Source organism: Kogia breviceps, chromosome 10, assembly GCF_026419965.1.
Source record: "Kogia breviceps isolate mKogBre1 chromosome 10, mKogBre1 haplotype 1, whole genome shotgun sequence".
NCBI lineage: Eukaryota > Metazoa > Chordata > Mammalia > Artiodactyla > Physeteridae > Kogia > Kogia breviceps.
This window is the reverse complement of record NC_081319.1, coordinates 29,226,234-29,243,266: the sequence shown is the minus strand read 5'-3', so window position 1 is coordinate 29,243,266 and position 17,033 is coordinate 29,226,234. Positions and strand designations below refer to the sequence as shown.

Here is a 17,033-nt window from a genome sequence, read left to right as displayed (position 1 = left end):
TATCCTTTTTAAGTAACCCAGAGCACATATAGCAAAAACTGCAATTTTATCATTCAGCAATTATGATGTTCTAGTTTATTTTTTAAATAGCTCAGCATTGCACATGCTCACGAAGTGGTCCTAGGTGCAGCAAGAGCTCATCTTTTAACGCAACGCTGATTTTCCCAGCAGCTTTCCTCTGCCACCTCTTATCTTTCTTTCATAACTCTATGTGGTCCTCCACAGAAACACCCCTTTAGGTATGAACACCCGGGAAAACACCTCCCCCTGCCCCTCTGTGGAGAGGCATGTAAAAGAGTCCAGTATCTTTACTTTCTGCAGAAGAAGGCAGAAAATATTTCTTTTAGGGTAGTCATCCAAGTACCTGAGTGTTTTAATACTCCGCAGCAGGTAATTATTTATTTTTAGGAAGGATGAGAACTAAAAGCAGCACAAAGAGTAATAATGAATCAGGGGCTAGAATTTTCTCCAAAGTTAGAAACTATAGATATAAACTCGTGAATCAGGAAAGGCCTCAGCAATGAGGAAATCATATTACAAAGAGCAAAGTGAGAGAGACGGGAAGTGATGTGCCCACAGCCTCCTAGAAGAATGGTTTCTCGCCCCTCAGTCGAGGGCTCTTCCCACGACTGAACTTTTTCCTTTGCCCTCTCCTTCTGCCCCTTGATCTCTCTGACAAATGCTCAAAGCCTCACTTAAAACAGTCCCCTAACACGGGCTTGCCAAGGGAAGGCAAAGTTTGAGATACAGAGTCCAATTAACTGCTTCTGATTGCTGTATAACTCAAGTCTTCCGGAAACTGACTCCAGCAGCATGTGTTATTTATTTACATCCAACCCTTGTTCTAAAAATAACTCGACATGTTTTGCAGAAATACACAAAACGCAACAAACTAAAAATAAATACAATGGGGAATTATCACAAAGGGGGGAAAAGGATAGGAAAATCTAGCCTATTAAAAGCACCAATGGTAGGATCTTGTGGAAAGGGTAACAAAGTATCGATGTTCCAAAAGGAATCTCCTGGAGAAACTGTCTTATACCAAGAAAGCAACTTATATAACTGGTGGCTTAATAGCAAATATTACAAGCAATGCAATAATAGCGACCCATCAGAAATAAGTTGTGGATCAAAGTGAAACGTTAGCAAGGGTTTGTGGGGAGGGATGAGGCACAAATTTTCCTTTTAATGTCTTCATATGCAGGTTTTGGATTTCTGAAGCAAGTCATTCCTGAGCCTTGCAAGGTTAGAAAGAGAAAAAAATGGACATGAGATGGAAAGAGGAGAGAATTACAGAGTAGAGGGAACCACGACAAGATGATGTGAACCTAGGCATCATTTGTTAAAGAACCTAAAGTAATTTATCACATAATTGGAGGCTCAAATTCATAGCTGAACTTGAACTCAACTGCATTTTTGTTATGTTATAATGCAATATAGTGTATATCAATTGGCTCAGAATTTAAAGTTAGAGCCCAATTACCTGTGTAAGGGAATCATAAATCCAACTTGTATTTTTCTAACAGGGTTAACAACTCATGATGCCCACTGAAACTCGGGAAAATCAATTTTCTGAGCTTAAGAACAATTGCGCATTGGTATTTTTTCACCCTGGTCTACTGCCCGAGGTGGATATAGTGACTGGGGGAGGGTAGAAGCCTAAGGCAAAACTAACAAACGCAGAGCATTGAATATGCTCAAAACGCCAACCACACGCAGGGGAAACCGGAGTGGGAGCACTTCGGTGTAATAGGCAGCCAGAACCTGGACACCTGCTATTTGGTGAAGGAGTAAAAGCAAAACACTCCTACTGCTTTTCTAGTTCAGCAAAAATTTCCCTGGAGCTAAAGAGTAAGATGAAATACTAAGTAAAGGGAGAGCCTGAACTCCCGCTAACAGCACACCGGAACCAGGCCTGCCTGACTAAGGTCACAACTGCTCAAAGCCCAGAGATTCCCCTCCCAGGGCGGTTTGCTGGCCTTCTGTTCAACTGGAAACATCTGAGGGAACACTGCCTGGAGGGAGGGGGTGGTGGAATAAAGCTGCCGCAATGGTGGCAGAAGTATCAGCAGGAACAGCCTTCATGGAGGACAGTTCAGCACTGCTGATGCCTGTGTATGTATCTTATACACACCCAAGCACAGATACTACATACACGTGTTATACATTTTTGACACTGAAATTCCATTTCCATGAAATTCTGCTTGAGAAACAATTGAACCAGGTTGTGAAGATATACATACAAGGTTCCTCATTTCAGCATTGCTTCTAAGAGCCAGAGTGGGAAGCAGACTAAAAGTCCATCAAAGGGGATGATTTAAGTAAATTTAAGCATTTCACCCTACAGAGTAATACTGTGCTGGAAATATAGATGATGATGTAAAATTCTATGGACACGGCACACTGTAAGATAAAATTACAAAAGAGTGTTATTGGATATATCAATTTTGAGTATAGTGCATGTGTATGTGTGCACGGGTGAAGAAGAAAGTCTGGGAGAAAGTGCCCTCACATATTAGCCAAGGTCATTACTATGTGGTGGGATAAATGGTATTCACGTTTTCAAAAACATTTTCCCATGGTGTTGGATTTTTGAGTTTTAATTTTATAAAATTGGCAGGTGTTCCTTTCATAATCTGAAAAGAATACTACAGTATTTTCTATTTTTGGATTTTTTTTTTTAAGTTAGGAGGAAGAGTAGCAATACAGAGAAAATGCAGAAGCCCACCAGAGCCCATGAGGCTTTCCCTGCACAAAACACTAGCACCTGTTCCAAAACAGTTTCTGTCTTTACACAAAATTCCACTGACTGTACATTTTATTGAGGAGGGGAAACAAATGCACCAAAACAAATCATCTGTCCACCTTACCTTTTTTTCCCTTCTGTGGGAAGAAAATCTCGGTCTGTACTATGCTTCTGAGAGCAAATGATGTCCCTCCAACACCCAAAATACAGCTAGAACCCTCGGCAACTGTGCCTTTTACACCGGGCTTGTTGGTTCCTCTGTTTTCTCACCTTCCAAATGGACATGTAAAACTGTTACTTCACAAAGCCAAGGTGCTCTTTTTAAAGCACAGAAAATACCAAAGAAACATACCAATTAGAACACATGCTTCTCACTGAGTCATTTCTGTATCTTAGTTTCATTTGCTCTATGCCAGGGTAAGATATCTGCAAAGTCATAGCAAAAGAACTAGAAGGACTTTTGAGACCATCCAATTCAATGCCCACATTTTTCACAAGAGAAAGCTCAGACCAGTCACCAAGTGAGTCCGGCTGGACTAAAATGGAGGGTCTGCCTCCCAGTCCACTGTTTATCACTCATCTCTAATTTCAGTCAAAGATGCAGCTGTGTTTCCCCTTTCTAGAGAATCTGAATATGTCTTTAGCTAATGTTGACATAAATCAGGCTTTGTGAGATAGAGAAACAGAGAGCAAAGTAACATAATACACCAGCTAGCTTTTCCAGATGCATCTGAGAGAGAGTTTCAATAATGGAAAACACTTCATACATTGCTTTATACAGTCCACTCAGTTCTGTGATAGAAAAGGGTAAAAAGTTCAGGGGGAAAAACCATATGGGTCATCTGGTGACATTTTTTAAAAGTTTACTTTCAGAAGCGCATGATTTAAAGTGTTTTTCCCCTCAAAACCAAGCATATTCACTATAAAACACCTGGAAAATACAACAAAATATTAATGAGCAGAAAAAGGAAACATATTATACAATTCTACCAACAAAAGACAACCATCATTAAAATTTTAGGATAGTTCCTTCTAGTTTTTTTTTTTTTCTTTTTGAATGGTTGAGATCTTCATACAAATACCATTTCCAGATTTTCTTTTCACCTAAATTACACCTAAGTATTTTAATGGTTCATTAACAACTTACAAACATCATTTTAATGTATGAACAGTATTTTGTGGTATAGATATGCCAAATTTTATACTTTTTTTCTTTATGTATGTCATTTAGGGGTTTTCTATTATACATAATACTATAATGAGCATTTGAAAAATAAACCGTGATCTTAATTTTCTGATTATTTTCTTAACTTTAATTCCTAAAATGAGGTTAAATATTATAAACATTTTCAAGTACCTGAAAGTTGGTACCAAATTTTGGATTTTTTTACCAAAGGTATATAAACGTTCCTATCTTATAGTGCTTTTTCAATAATTACCAAATTTTAAGTCTTTGTTAATTTTATAGGTGACACAGATGCCTATTTTATTGAATCTCTCTGTCATTGAACAGTATCATATATTCATTACACATTGTGGTTCTCATTTGGAACATCTATTCTTGAGGTCTCTGCCCATTTATCTACTGAGGAAGAAGGGAAACATTTTGATTGAAGACATCCAATCAAGTTTTCTTTAATAAATAAAATTAAAATAGAACTTTTAAGCAAGTTAATAGCCTTGCTGAATTCACTAAAGGCTAAGAAAACAAAGACTCCTGCCAAAATCAGTTAAGAGATGTAGAGAAAATAGCACAACACACTTTTTTCCCCTGAGTATATATCATTTGAGCTCCATCAAGTAAGTGATATGTTTGTGCAGCTTTCTGTGACTGCTGATGCCAAGTGTCAGATTAACAAACAGTTGAAAATAAATGAAGAGCTGGAGCATGTGGCATATGAAAATCACAAAATCTCTTTTTAAAAAGAATGTGTTCTGGTTCAAACAGGTGGACTAAGAAAATTCATTTACCTCCTTTCTCACCCAAAGTACTTTCTAAATGATACTAAAGGAGCACAAAGGTGTAAACCCATAACCACAAAGAGAACGGGAAGAAGCCGTTAGAAGGCGAGTGATTTCAATAAGTAAGTCTGTTGACTTACAAACCACAGCAAAGGAAACCACAACCCAAAAGGGGGTTTCAGCAAAGGAGAAAATAGACCTGCCTGATACTACCCCAGAAAAACTCAGTTTGCAGAAATAGTGGGTAAAACAGAGGGTGGAAGAGGTGAGTAGAGCTGAAAAGCGGGGTATTAATTAATTACAGGTCAGTATATGTAACATAGATTGCCCTCCCTCCTGGCTCTCCATGTGAGCTGGCCTGAAGCCACTACTAGGTTCAAGGCAGTAAAAACGTGTGTGGGGAGGAGTAGGACAGTTATCATGGGTGTTAAAACCTCACTCTTGCAAGTCAAAATCCCCCCACGCCATTCCCATGCACACACTCTAAACTTTGACCCTTCAAGCACACCATTTACAAGATCAATCCACGTGTTGAAGGGCTTGCAAACAGCCCTTCTATTACCTCTTTCTTTTACATATAACCACAGATCACTGGAAATCTAATACACCAAGAAAGGGCAGCACAGAAAATAAAGTGAGCAAGCAAAATAGCAGAAAACATGACACCATGCAAATAAGACAATTTAGGGAAAAGATAGAAACTTAAAAAAGAAAACCTATTTAATACCCTCAAGAATCACTTGAGGATATTTGGTAACTAGAAGACAAAAGCAGAGTTATATTTAAAAGGAATAATGAGATTTAAAAAAAAGATCCCTTGGGAATTACATGATTACTTAAATAAAAAATTCAATAGACAGCTTAATGGCAAACTTTGAGAAATCTCCTAGACTATATACTAAATGTACAATATGTGAGAAAAAATAAGATATATAGATGATTGATCCAGGAGATCTACATGTGGACTAATAGAAGTTTCAGAATGAGAAAAACAAAACTGGAGGGGAGGAAATTATCAAATTATATAAGAAAATTTCCCAGAGCTAAAGGGACACATGAATCTTCGAAGTATAGGAATCTACTCAGTGTCAAGGAGAATGAACTGTGAAATGTTAGAAAACTGAGGTTAAAGAGAAATTCGTAATAGCATCCTAAAAAGACCCTCCCCCTAAAAAGGCAGCCTACAGAAAAGGAAGGATCAGAGTAACACCAGATTCATCAGCTGCAGTGTTGGATGCTAAAAGACAGCAGTGAAAATGATTTTCAATACAAAGGTCCTATTTCCAAACTATCAATCATGTTTGAGGGCAAAATGAAAAACTGCAAGCTTGCAAGGACTCAGTTTACCTCCCATTCACTCTTTCTTGGAAAGTCACTAGCAAAATTTGGAGGTAAGTCAAAGAGAGAAAACCCACTGGATCCAGCAAATGGTAAATCCAACTCTGGAGAGCAATATGGGAATCTCAGGCTAATTCTATCCAGCAGGTCTAGAAAACAACCTGTCTAAATGAGAGCAAAATGGAGATCTAATGAGAAAGAGGGAGAACCAATAGAAGAGAAAGTGCAAATATGAGTTTTGGAAAACCTGAAGATATGATGGATGCACACACTCAGGAAAGGCAAGAGGACATCAGAAATTCCAGTAAAATCAAGCACAGATAACTTTATAAGAAAGACTGAAAATATATATTACACACACTGAAAGATGGCATGATTTTGACAAAATGACAGAGGAAGAGAATCCATTTGAACCTGATTCTAGACACAGTCTTCTTTGTGTATCACAGGAGTTGTGACACTGAAACCACAGAAACCACTTGGGTCTGCAGTAAATAATTTAGCAAAGGGATTTCCCTAGTGGTGCAGTGGTTACAAATCCACCTGCCAATGTAGGGGACATGAGTTTGATCCCTGCAACAAAGACCCAACACAGCCAAAAATAAATACATAAATTTATTTAAAAAATAATAATTTAGCAAAGTCCTGATGATGCAAATATTTTTCATTATAGTCAACTTTGGAAAAATCACAAAGAAAGACCTCTCTGGTGACAGAGCAAATGTAAATTAAACTTGACAATGCAAAAATAATGGTACAACTGAATGAGAACTGAAAGAGGGAAAAGAATAGTGAAGAAAGGGGTATGAACACTCATATCTCATCTATGGTAAGGAGGTAAGAGATGCTGACTAGATTGATAGACCAGTAAAGAGAGATTTAAATGTGATTTAGAAGTGGCAAGACCAAAGATACAGAAGCAACCTAAGTGTCCATCAACAGATGAACGGATAAAGAAGATGTGATTCTCTCTCTCTCTCTCTCTCTCTCTCTCTCTCTCTCCCTCACACACACACACACACACACACACACACTGGAATACTACTCAGCCATAAAAAAGAATGAAATTTTGCCATTTGCAACAACATGGATGGACTTGGAATGCATTATGCTAAGTGAAATAAGTCTGACAGAGAAAGACAAATACTGTATGATATCACTTATATGTGGAATCTAAAAACTTAAAAAAAAAACAGTAAATATAACAAAAAAGGAGGAGACTCACAGATACAGAGAACAAATAGTGGTTACCAGTGTGGAGAGGGAAGGGGGGAGGGGCAATATAGGGGTAGGAAATAAGAGGTACAAACTATTATGTATAAAATAAGCTACAAGGATATATTGCACAACACGGGGAAGATAGCCAATATTCTATAATAACTATAACTGGAGTATAACCTTTAAAAATTGTGAATCACTATACTGTACACCTGTAACATATAATATTGTATGTCAACTTCAATTAAAAAATTAATTAATTTTTAAAAATTATAAAAAAGAAGTGGCAAGACCAATGGAAGTGGAGAATAACATCATGCTGTTAGTGGGAAAATGTGAAAAGGTGATAGATAAATTCTCTTTCTTAGAAGAAAATCAGTATAACATGTAAAATTGATTTAAAAAATTAATTGGCAATATGGAGATAAAGCCAGGAATGGCTTACAGCAGTTGCATTTAGGGAGGGCAATAAGGGGAAAGGGTAGTTAGTGTTGGGAACTGTTCATTTTCATATGTGTTTCTAAACTATTTTATTTGTAAGCCATGTGCTGGTTATTGCTTTCATAAAAACAAAACAAAAAAGAAAGTTATGAAAGGAGCAAGTGCACTGTGACAAGCTCTTTTACTAAAAACAAAAATAAAAACTGAGCCTGGATGAAATGCTGCCTTCTGAGTCTCTGGATAACTCTGGAGGAATAGTGAATTTTGTATAACTGGATTTATTTATAAATTTATTTATAAAAAGGAGGGAGCAAATGCAGTGTACAGAAATGAGACACACTTTTTTTTCCCAACAGAACAATTAAGCAGTCATTAGGACATAATGACAGGATGACATTCTGGGGTTTGGAGTGTAAGCACATCCCCTTCATTATCAAATCAAAGATTTTCCAGTATCAAGAGGGACTCTTTTCTCTCTCCTGGATTCTCCCTGCACACACCTCCTCCTTCCCCCACCCCACACGCCCCTTCATGACCTTAAATAAAGATGAAAATTGAACAAAAGGTTCCCTAGTGCTAATTGCATGTTCTCTAATTCCTAATTTTCTCAAGATTGCTGCCTCCTGGCTGTTTTATATTAATATCCCCCAAAATGTACAGCAAGTGCACATTTGAATATCCAGCTAGGTACATTTCCCAGAATGTATTTTTGAATGGGCTAGTTGTGGGAAGGTTGGCAAGATACTAGTGACTCGATGATGGTGCAGTAATGTTACCCACAGCCTGGGTAACATTACTGCACCTTGTGTTCACAGAGAAGGCTGGTTCTGAGTTCAATTACAATCGCTAGCAATTTAAATGATAGCTGCTGTGCTATAATCTAAAATAAATTGCTTTTCTCAAGAAGCCATGTAAGCTTTTGCACTGCAACTTAGCAGAGCTGCTGGTTTTATCTCTTCTGAAATTCAAACAGAGTATAAAAGCTGGGCCTCTGAACTCCTGTTTTAACCTCGAATAGCATTCTTCTACATTCAAGGGTTCTCCAAAATTTCTATCCTGGAACCAGGTTTATAGGAAAGCAACATTCTATTTCCATTTTTTATGCAAGTCATCATTTGGTTTTTGTTTTTCTATTTCAACCTCACACTTTGGGCTGTTTAGAAAGAACTGTATTACGGGGGGCAAGATTTTTTTTCTCCCCATTTTGATGGCTAGAAAGCTTCTCTGCCAACATGGGCCAAGCCAAGCGTGGAGACATCGGCACCCAAATGAATGCATGTACCTCTGCAATTCTGTTCAAATTTACCTCTTTCCCTTCTATCCATGGGAAGAGGAAAGAAACAGCCAGTGCTCAGAATCTGAAGTAGAAATTTTGCCTTTCCCTACCCTCACTTCCCTATGAGCTTTGCCCAGAAGTCCATGGACTCCAGCTCACAACTATTTCCCCTGAGCACATTCAGACTCAGTGCCTCTGAAGGGACACAGCTGCCTCAGCATTTCTCTGATAGAGATGGCTTCTGACCCCTTAGATGTCTTTCCACAAATTCAATTAGAATAGTTCCCAATGTTCACTACATTCTTTCAGATTTTTTTTTTAAGATTATTTTCTGGGCTTCCCTGGTGGCGCAGTGGTTGAGAATCCGCCTGCCGATGCAGGGGTCACGGGTTCGTGCCCTGGTCCGGGAAGATTCCACATGCCGCGGAGCAACTAAGCCCGTGAGCCATGGCCGCTGAGCCTGTGCGTCCGGAGCCTGTGCTCCGCAACGGGAGAGGCCACAACAGTGAGAGGCCCGCATACCGAAAAAAAAAAAAAAAAAAAAAAAGATTATTTTCTGAGACACACAATTAGGTCCCTTTTTTTTTAGATGTTGAGGGTAGGAGATTATTAATTTTATTTATTTATTTTTTTGCTGTGTTGTCTTCGTTTCTGTACGAGGGCTTTCTCTAGTTGTGGCAAGTGGTGACCACTCTTCATCGCAGTGTGCGGGCCTCTCACTATCGTGGCCTCTCTTGTTGCGGAGCACAGGCTCCAGACGCGCAGGCTCAGTAGTTGTGGCTCACGGGCCTAGTTGCTCTGTGGCATGTAGGATCTTCCCAGACCAGGGCTCGAACCCACGTCCCCTGCATTAGCAGGCAGATTCTCAATCACTGCGTCACCAGGGAAGCCCCATTCTTTCAGATTTAATAAGTCAACATAATTAACACTACTATTTTTCTGCCAGTCAACAAGAGAAAATTGCCCTTCCAAGAGATTTTTCATGTTTACAAAAATGATCCATTACTATGTTTCCATTTCAGATGTTTTTCTTCTATTGAGGTTGAAAGAGCTTGGTTTGGGATATGCTATACGGTGTGTGCTCAGCAACATTTCTCTGAAAGGGGAAACTTCTTTATGCCCATCAAAAAGAACAATCAGAAAAAAAAAAAAAAAAAGAAAAAGAAAAATGAACACTTTAGACCAATTCAGATTCAAACTTAGAGCCACTGTGAAGTCAAGGAAGTTCTATTTCTTTCTATCACATGCACAGAGCCATGCCAAGGGGGGAGATGTGATGTCCCTATTGAATCATGTGAATCCCGTAGTTCTGTTGTAGGAATTCTCTGAGCTTTGATAACCAGAGACTAAGTATCCTGGTTCTCCACCAGGATCCTTAGGGGGAACTAGGAAATGGAGTGGGGGAGGATGCTTTTTTCAATGTCCCAGTAATTGGGGGGCAATACTGATATCTGGGGAACATTCTAAGTGTTGCTGAAAGTTCTGCAGTGTGTTATCTCCACACAACATAGAATAGAACTGCCTAGAGAAGACAAAATGAGCTCATTGCCCTGGGTCCCGTGTTTTCTCATTTTGCAAACCCTGGGCTCCTGATAGACAATCAGTAACTGAAGGAATCAACTAGTGGTTTAAAGAAGGTATTGATTCAACAAACACGTATTAAGTTCCTTGTATTGACAGTACAATTAATGCAATACATACATCAGACCATAATCTCCCCTCTAAGGAAGCTTAAAATGTCATTTTCTCCATAAAGTTCTTCCTAATGACCTCAGCTATAACTGATCTCTAGGTAAAGAGAGAAAATAACCTATTAGGGTGTGGATACTGGAACTAAAAATTCTTGGGTTCTAATCCAGATTCTGCCACTGACTAGGCTTGTGACCTTGGACTGGTTGCTTAATCTCATTGTGTCTTAGTTTCCTCATTGGAAAATGGAGATAATATTGCTGTTTGGGAATTAAACAGCACTTACTATAGTATATATATTTATAATTTTTAAAAACAGTTTTATATACATAATTTTAATTGAAATCATGGTTGAGATAACTGCAGTTTCACATGCAGTTGTAAGAAATAATACAAAGAGATCCTGTGTATATTTTATCCAGTTTCCTCCTCTTTGAAAAACCATAGTATAAAAGCACAACTAGGATTTGACATTAATACAATACACCAATCTTATTCAGAATTCCCCCAAATCCCAGTTTTACTTGTACTCATTTCAGTGTGTGTGTGTGTGTGTGTGTGTGTGTGTGTGTGTGTGTGTGTGTATTAAGTTCAATACAATTTTATAATCTGTGCAGGTTCGTGTATCCACCACCAAGGTCAAGATACTGAGCAGTTTTATCACCACAAGGATCCTTCATGTTGTGCCTTTATTATCTCACCCACCTTTCACTTGGCCCTCCCTCACCTCCATCCTTAAGCCCTGGAAATCACTAATCTGTCCTCCATTTTGTCATTTCAAAAATGTCACTTAAATGGAATCATAAAGTATGTAATTTTATCACTTATATGTGGAATCTAAAATATGATACAAATGAACTTATTTACAAAATAGAAACAGACTCACAGACATAGAAAACAAACTTATGGTTACTAATGGGGAAAGAGAGGAGGGATAAATTAGGAGTTTGGGATTAGCAGATACAAACTACTATATATAAAAACAGATAAACTAGGTCCTACTGTATACCACAGGAAACTATATTCAATATCTTGAAATAACCTATAAATTTAAAAGAATATGAAAAAGAATATACATATATATTATATATATACACACACATATATAGCTGAGTCACTTTTCTGTAACACCAGAAACTAACACAACATTGTAAATCAACTGTACTTCAATTTTTTTTTAATTGAAAAACAAGAAACCCTAAAAAATAAAATATATAATTTATTGGGATTGGCTTTTTTCACTCAACACCACTCTGGAGAATCACCCAAGTTGTTGATTGTATTAATAGTTTGTTCCTTTTGATTGCTGAGTAGAATTCCATGGGTACCACAGTTTATTTAACCACTCATCTGTTAAAAACATCTGGGCTACTTTCAGATTTTGGCTACTATGAATGAAGCTGTTATGAATATTTATGTACTAGTTTCTATGTAAACATGAATTTTCATTTCTCTGAGATAAATGCTCAAGAGTGCAATTGCTGGGTCTTATGGTAGTCGTATGTTTAGTTTTGTAAAAAACTGCCAGATTTGTTTCCCAGAGTGGCTGTACCATTTACATCCTCACTAACAAAGTATGAGTGAACAGTTTCTCTGCATCCTCATCAATATTTGGTGTTGTCATTATTTTTTATTTTAGCCATGCTGATAGATGTGAAGTGATAGCTCATTATGATTTTGATTTGCATTTCTCTGATGGCTAGTGATGTGGAATATCTTTTAGTGTGCTTATTTGCCATCTGTACATCTTCCTCAGTGAAATGTCTGTTCATGACTTGTGCCCATTTTCTAATTGGATTGCTTGCTTTTTTAATGTTGACTTTTAGGAGTTCTTTACATATACTAGATACTAGTCCTCTGTGGAATATGTAGTTTGTAAATATTTTCTTCTAGCCTATAGACTGTCTTTTCATTCTCTTTACATGGCTTTCACAGAGAAAAATTTTAATTTTGTTGAGGTCCAATCTATCTATTGTTCCTTTTATGGATTTATGCTTTTGGTGTGAAGTCTAAGAATTCTTTGCTTAAACTTAGATCCCAAGAAATTTCTCTTACATTTATTTTTTCTAAAATTTTTGTAATTTTACACTTTATGTAAGTCTGTAATCCATTTTGAGTTAATTTTTATATAAGGTATGAGGTTTAGACCAATGCTATTTTTTTGCCGATGGATGTCTAATGCTCCAATAACATTTGTTAAAAGGCTGGGCTTCCTTCATTGAATTGCTTTTGCTCCTTTGTCAAAAATCATCTGAGCATGTGTGTGGATCTATTTCTGGGTCCTCTATTCTGTTCCATTCCATTCCCTGCCAATACCACATTGGCTTGATTACTATGGCTATATAGTTATCTTTAGTATTGGATAGAGTGATTCCCCTCTACCTTATTATTCTTTTTTAAAAAATTATTTATTAATTTATGGCTGTATTGGGTCTTCATTGCTGTGAGCAGACTTCTCATTGTGGTGGCTACTCTTGTTGTGGAACACGGGCTCTAGTGGCTCGTGGGCTCTAGAATGCAGGCTCAGTAGTTGTGGCACATGGGCTTAGTTGCTCTGTGGCATGTGGGATCTTCCTGGACCAGGGATAGAACCTGTGTCCCCTGCATTGGCAAGTGGATTCTTAACCACTGCACCACCAGGGAAGTCCCATACTTTATTATTCTATGCTATGATTGTTTTAGCTATTATAGGGCCTGTGTCTTTGCATATAAGTTTTAGAATAAGCTGGCTGGAATTTTGTTAGGAATTGCATTAAACCTCAGATCAATTTGGGGAGGACTTACATCTGTACTATGTTGAGACTGCCAACATTTACTGGAAGGTATTCTTTGACTTCTTTTATCAGTATTTTGTCATTTTCAGCATACAAATCCTGTATGCATTTTGTTAAGTGTATATCTAATATTTCATTTTCTCTGGAACAGTTGTAAATGGTATTGTGTTTAAAATTTTGGTTTCTGCATGTTCCTTGTTAGCATATAGAAATACATTAATTTTGTGGATTAATTAATTGCTGAACTCACGTATTAGTTCTGGGAGTTTTTTGTTGTTGTTGTAGATTCCTAGGGATTTTCTAGGTAGAAAATCATGTCATCTGCAAATAGAACTAGTTTTATTTTATTCCTTTCCAATCTGCATGCCACCTATTCTTTTTTCTTGCTGTATCACAGTGGCTAGAACTTCCAGTACCATATTGAATAGAAGTAATGAGAGTGAACGTCCATGAGGTTTTCCCAATATCAGGGGTTCTCTCTTTTTTTTTTTTAAATTAATTTTTATTGGAGTATAGTTGGTTTACAATGTTGTGTCACTTTCTGCTGTACAGCAAAGTGAATCAGCTATACATATACATATACATATATCCCCTCTTTTGGGGATTTCCTTCTCATTTAGGTTACCACAGAGCATTGAGTAGAGTTCCCTGTGCTATACAGTATGTTCTCATTAGTTATCTATTTTATACATAGTATAAACAGTGTATATATGTCAATCCTAGTCTCCTAATTCATCTCACCCACCCTCTCCCCCAGTATCCATACATTTGTTCTCTACATCTGTGTCTCTATCTCTGCTTTGTAAATAAGATCTATACCATTTTTCTAGATTCCACACACATGTGTTAATATATGATATTAGTTTTTCTCTTTCTGACTTACTTCACTCTGTATGACAATCTCTAGGTCCATCCACGTCTCTACAAATGACCCAATTTCGTTCCCTTTCATGGCTGAGTAATATTCCATTGTATATATATGCCACATCTTCTTTATCGATTCATCTGTTGATGGACATTTAGGTTGCTCCTATGTCCTGGCTATTGTAAATAGTGCTCCAGTGAACATTGTGGTACATGTGCCCTTTTGAATTATGGTTTTCTCTCAGTATATGCCCAGGAGTGGGATTGCTGGGTCATATGGTAGTTCTATTTTGAGTTTTTTAAGGAACCTCCATACTGTTCTCCATAGTGGCTGTATCAATTTATGTTCCCACCAACAGTGCAAGAGGGTTCCCTTTTCTCCACACCCTCTCCAGCATTTGTTTTTTGTAGATTTTTTTGATGATAGCCATTCTGACCGGTGTGAGGTGATACCTCATTGTAATTTTGATTTGCATTTCTCTAATAATTAGGGATGTTGAGCATCTTTTCATGTGCCTCTTGGCCATCTGTATGTCTTCTTTGCAGAAATGTTTATGTAGGTCTTCTGCCCATTTTTAGATTGGGTTTTTTTTTGATATTGAGCTGCATGAACTGTTCATAGATTTTGGAAATTAACATTTTGTCAGTTGCTTCATTTGTAAATATTTTCTCCCATTCTGAGGACTGTCTTTTCATCTTGCTTATGGTTTCCTTTGATGTGCAAAAGGTTTTAAGTTTAATTAGGTCCCATTTGTTTATTTTTGATTTATTTTCATTACTCTAGGAGGGGGGTCAAAAAAGATAAAAATATGGAAAGCTTCACGAATTTGCATGTCATCCTTGGACAGGGGCAATGCTAATTTTCTCTGTATCGTTCCAATTTTAGCATATGTGCTGCCGAAGCAAGCACTCAGGGATTCTCTTTATCAAGTTGAGGTAATTCAACTCTATTCCTAAATTGCGAACAATTTTTATTACAAATGGATGCTGGATTTTGTCAAATGCTTGTTCTGGGTTAATTGATATGATCATATCATTTTGCTTCTTTAGCTTGTTGATAAAGTAGATTACATTGATTCATTTTAAAGTACTCAACCATCCTTGCATACCTGTATTAAATCCCCTTTGGTCATGGTACATAATTCTTTTTACACACTGTTGTACTTGATTTGCTAATATTTTCTTGAGTATTTCTGTGTCAAAGTTCATAAGAGGTATTGTACTGGAATAGTCTTTCTTCCTCCTTCCCTCCCTCCCTCCCTTCCTTTCTTTTTGTGGTCTTTTACTAGGCTCATAAAATGAGTTGGGAAGTGTTCCTTTTAAGTACTAACTTTTAAGTATTAACTCAATTTCTTTGTTACTCAAGCTGTCCATTTCATCCTGGCTGAATTTAGGTGATTTATAATTTTTGAAAAATTGATCCCTTTCTTCTAAGTAGCTGACTATGTGAATATGAAATTGTTCACAGTGTATCCTTATTTATTTTTTAATGATTGTGGGATCTGTATTTATATCCATTTCATTTCTAATGTTGGCAATTTTGTTATTGTCATCCTTGCTAATCATTTATCAATTTTATTAATTTTTTAGATTAACCAACTTTTTGCTTCATTGACTTTATATTTTTCCTGTTTTAAATTTTATTGATTTCTGCTTTTACCTTTATTATTTCTTTCTGTCTGCTTCCTACTGGTTTATTTTTCTTTCTTTTTTATACTTGAGGTAGGAACTTAGGTTATTAATTTGAGAACTTTCCTCAATTCTAATATCATACTTAGTGGTATCCATCTCAGCACTGCCTTAGCTACAGCTTACATATTTTGATATATTGTGTTTTCATTTTCATTCAGTTCTATGTATTTTTAAATTTCCTTTAACAGTTACTCTTTGACCTATGTTTAGAACTTTTTCTGTGATCTTCTTGTAATTGATTTCTAGTTAGATTTTATTACAGTCAGAGAACACATTCTGCATGATTTCAATTTTTAAAACTTAAAGGGTTTTTTGTGACCCAAGACAAGGTATATTTTAGTGAATGATGCATGAGTGCTTGAAAAAAATGTGTATTCTGCTATTATTGAATGGAGTGTTCTATATACATCAATTAGATACTATTAGCCAAATGTGATGCTCAGATCTTCTATATTCTTGCTGATTTTCTGCAGAGTAGACCTATCTATTGTTGAGATGGGGCATTGGAGTCTCTAACTACAGTTGTCAATTTCTCTATTTCTCCTTCAACTCTGTTAGTTGGGTTGTTTGTTTTTGTTTGCTTTTTTTTCCCCCATGTACTTTAAGGCTCTATTGTTTGGTGTGTATATATTTAGGATCATTAAGTTTTCTGGGTGGGTTGATGCTTTCATCATTATATAATATCTCTGTTTGTCTCTAGATATTTTCTTTGCTCTGAATTCTACTTTTATCACATTAATAGAGTCTCTCCTGCTTTTTGAAAATTAATATTTGTATGCTGTACTTTTTTCTATCCTTTTACTTTCAACTTACCTGATCATTGAGTTTGAAGTGAGTTCCTCATAAGCAGCATATAGTTGGACTGAGTTCTTTTATCCACTCTGTCAATCTTTATCTTTCAATGAATGATTTACATTTAAGATCATTATGGATATGTTAGCACCTCAGTCTATTATCATGTTACTTGCTTTCTATTTCTTTTCTCTGGTTTTCATTACCCTTATTGGAGGGGTCAGACTTCTCTGATGTTGCC

General features: G+C 36.9%; 1 protein-coding gene and 1 non-coding gene across 18 annotated transcripts in view; both read right to left on the bottom strand.

The window, feature by feature from the left end:
* The window catches only part of FHIT (fragile histidine triad diadenosine triphosphatase), a 1,470,752-nt gene that overhangs the window by 902,099 nt on the left and 551,620 nt on the right, over window positions 1-17,033 (bottom strand). The window lies entirely within an intron of this gene.
* Window positions 15,112-15,218, bottom strand: LOC131764732 (U6 spliceosomal RNA). Its single transcript, XR_009337933.1, has one exon. It is a non-coding gene; the product is annotated as a U6 spliceosomal RNA (small nuclear RNA).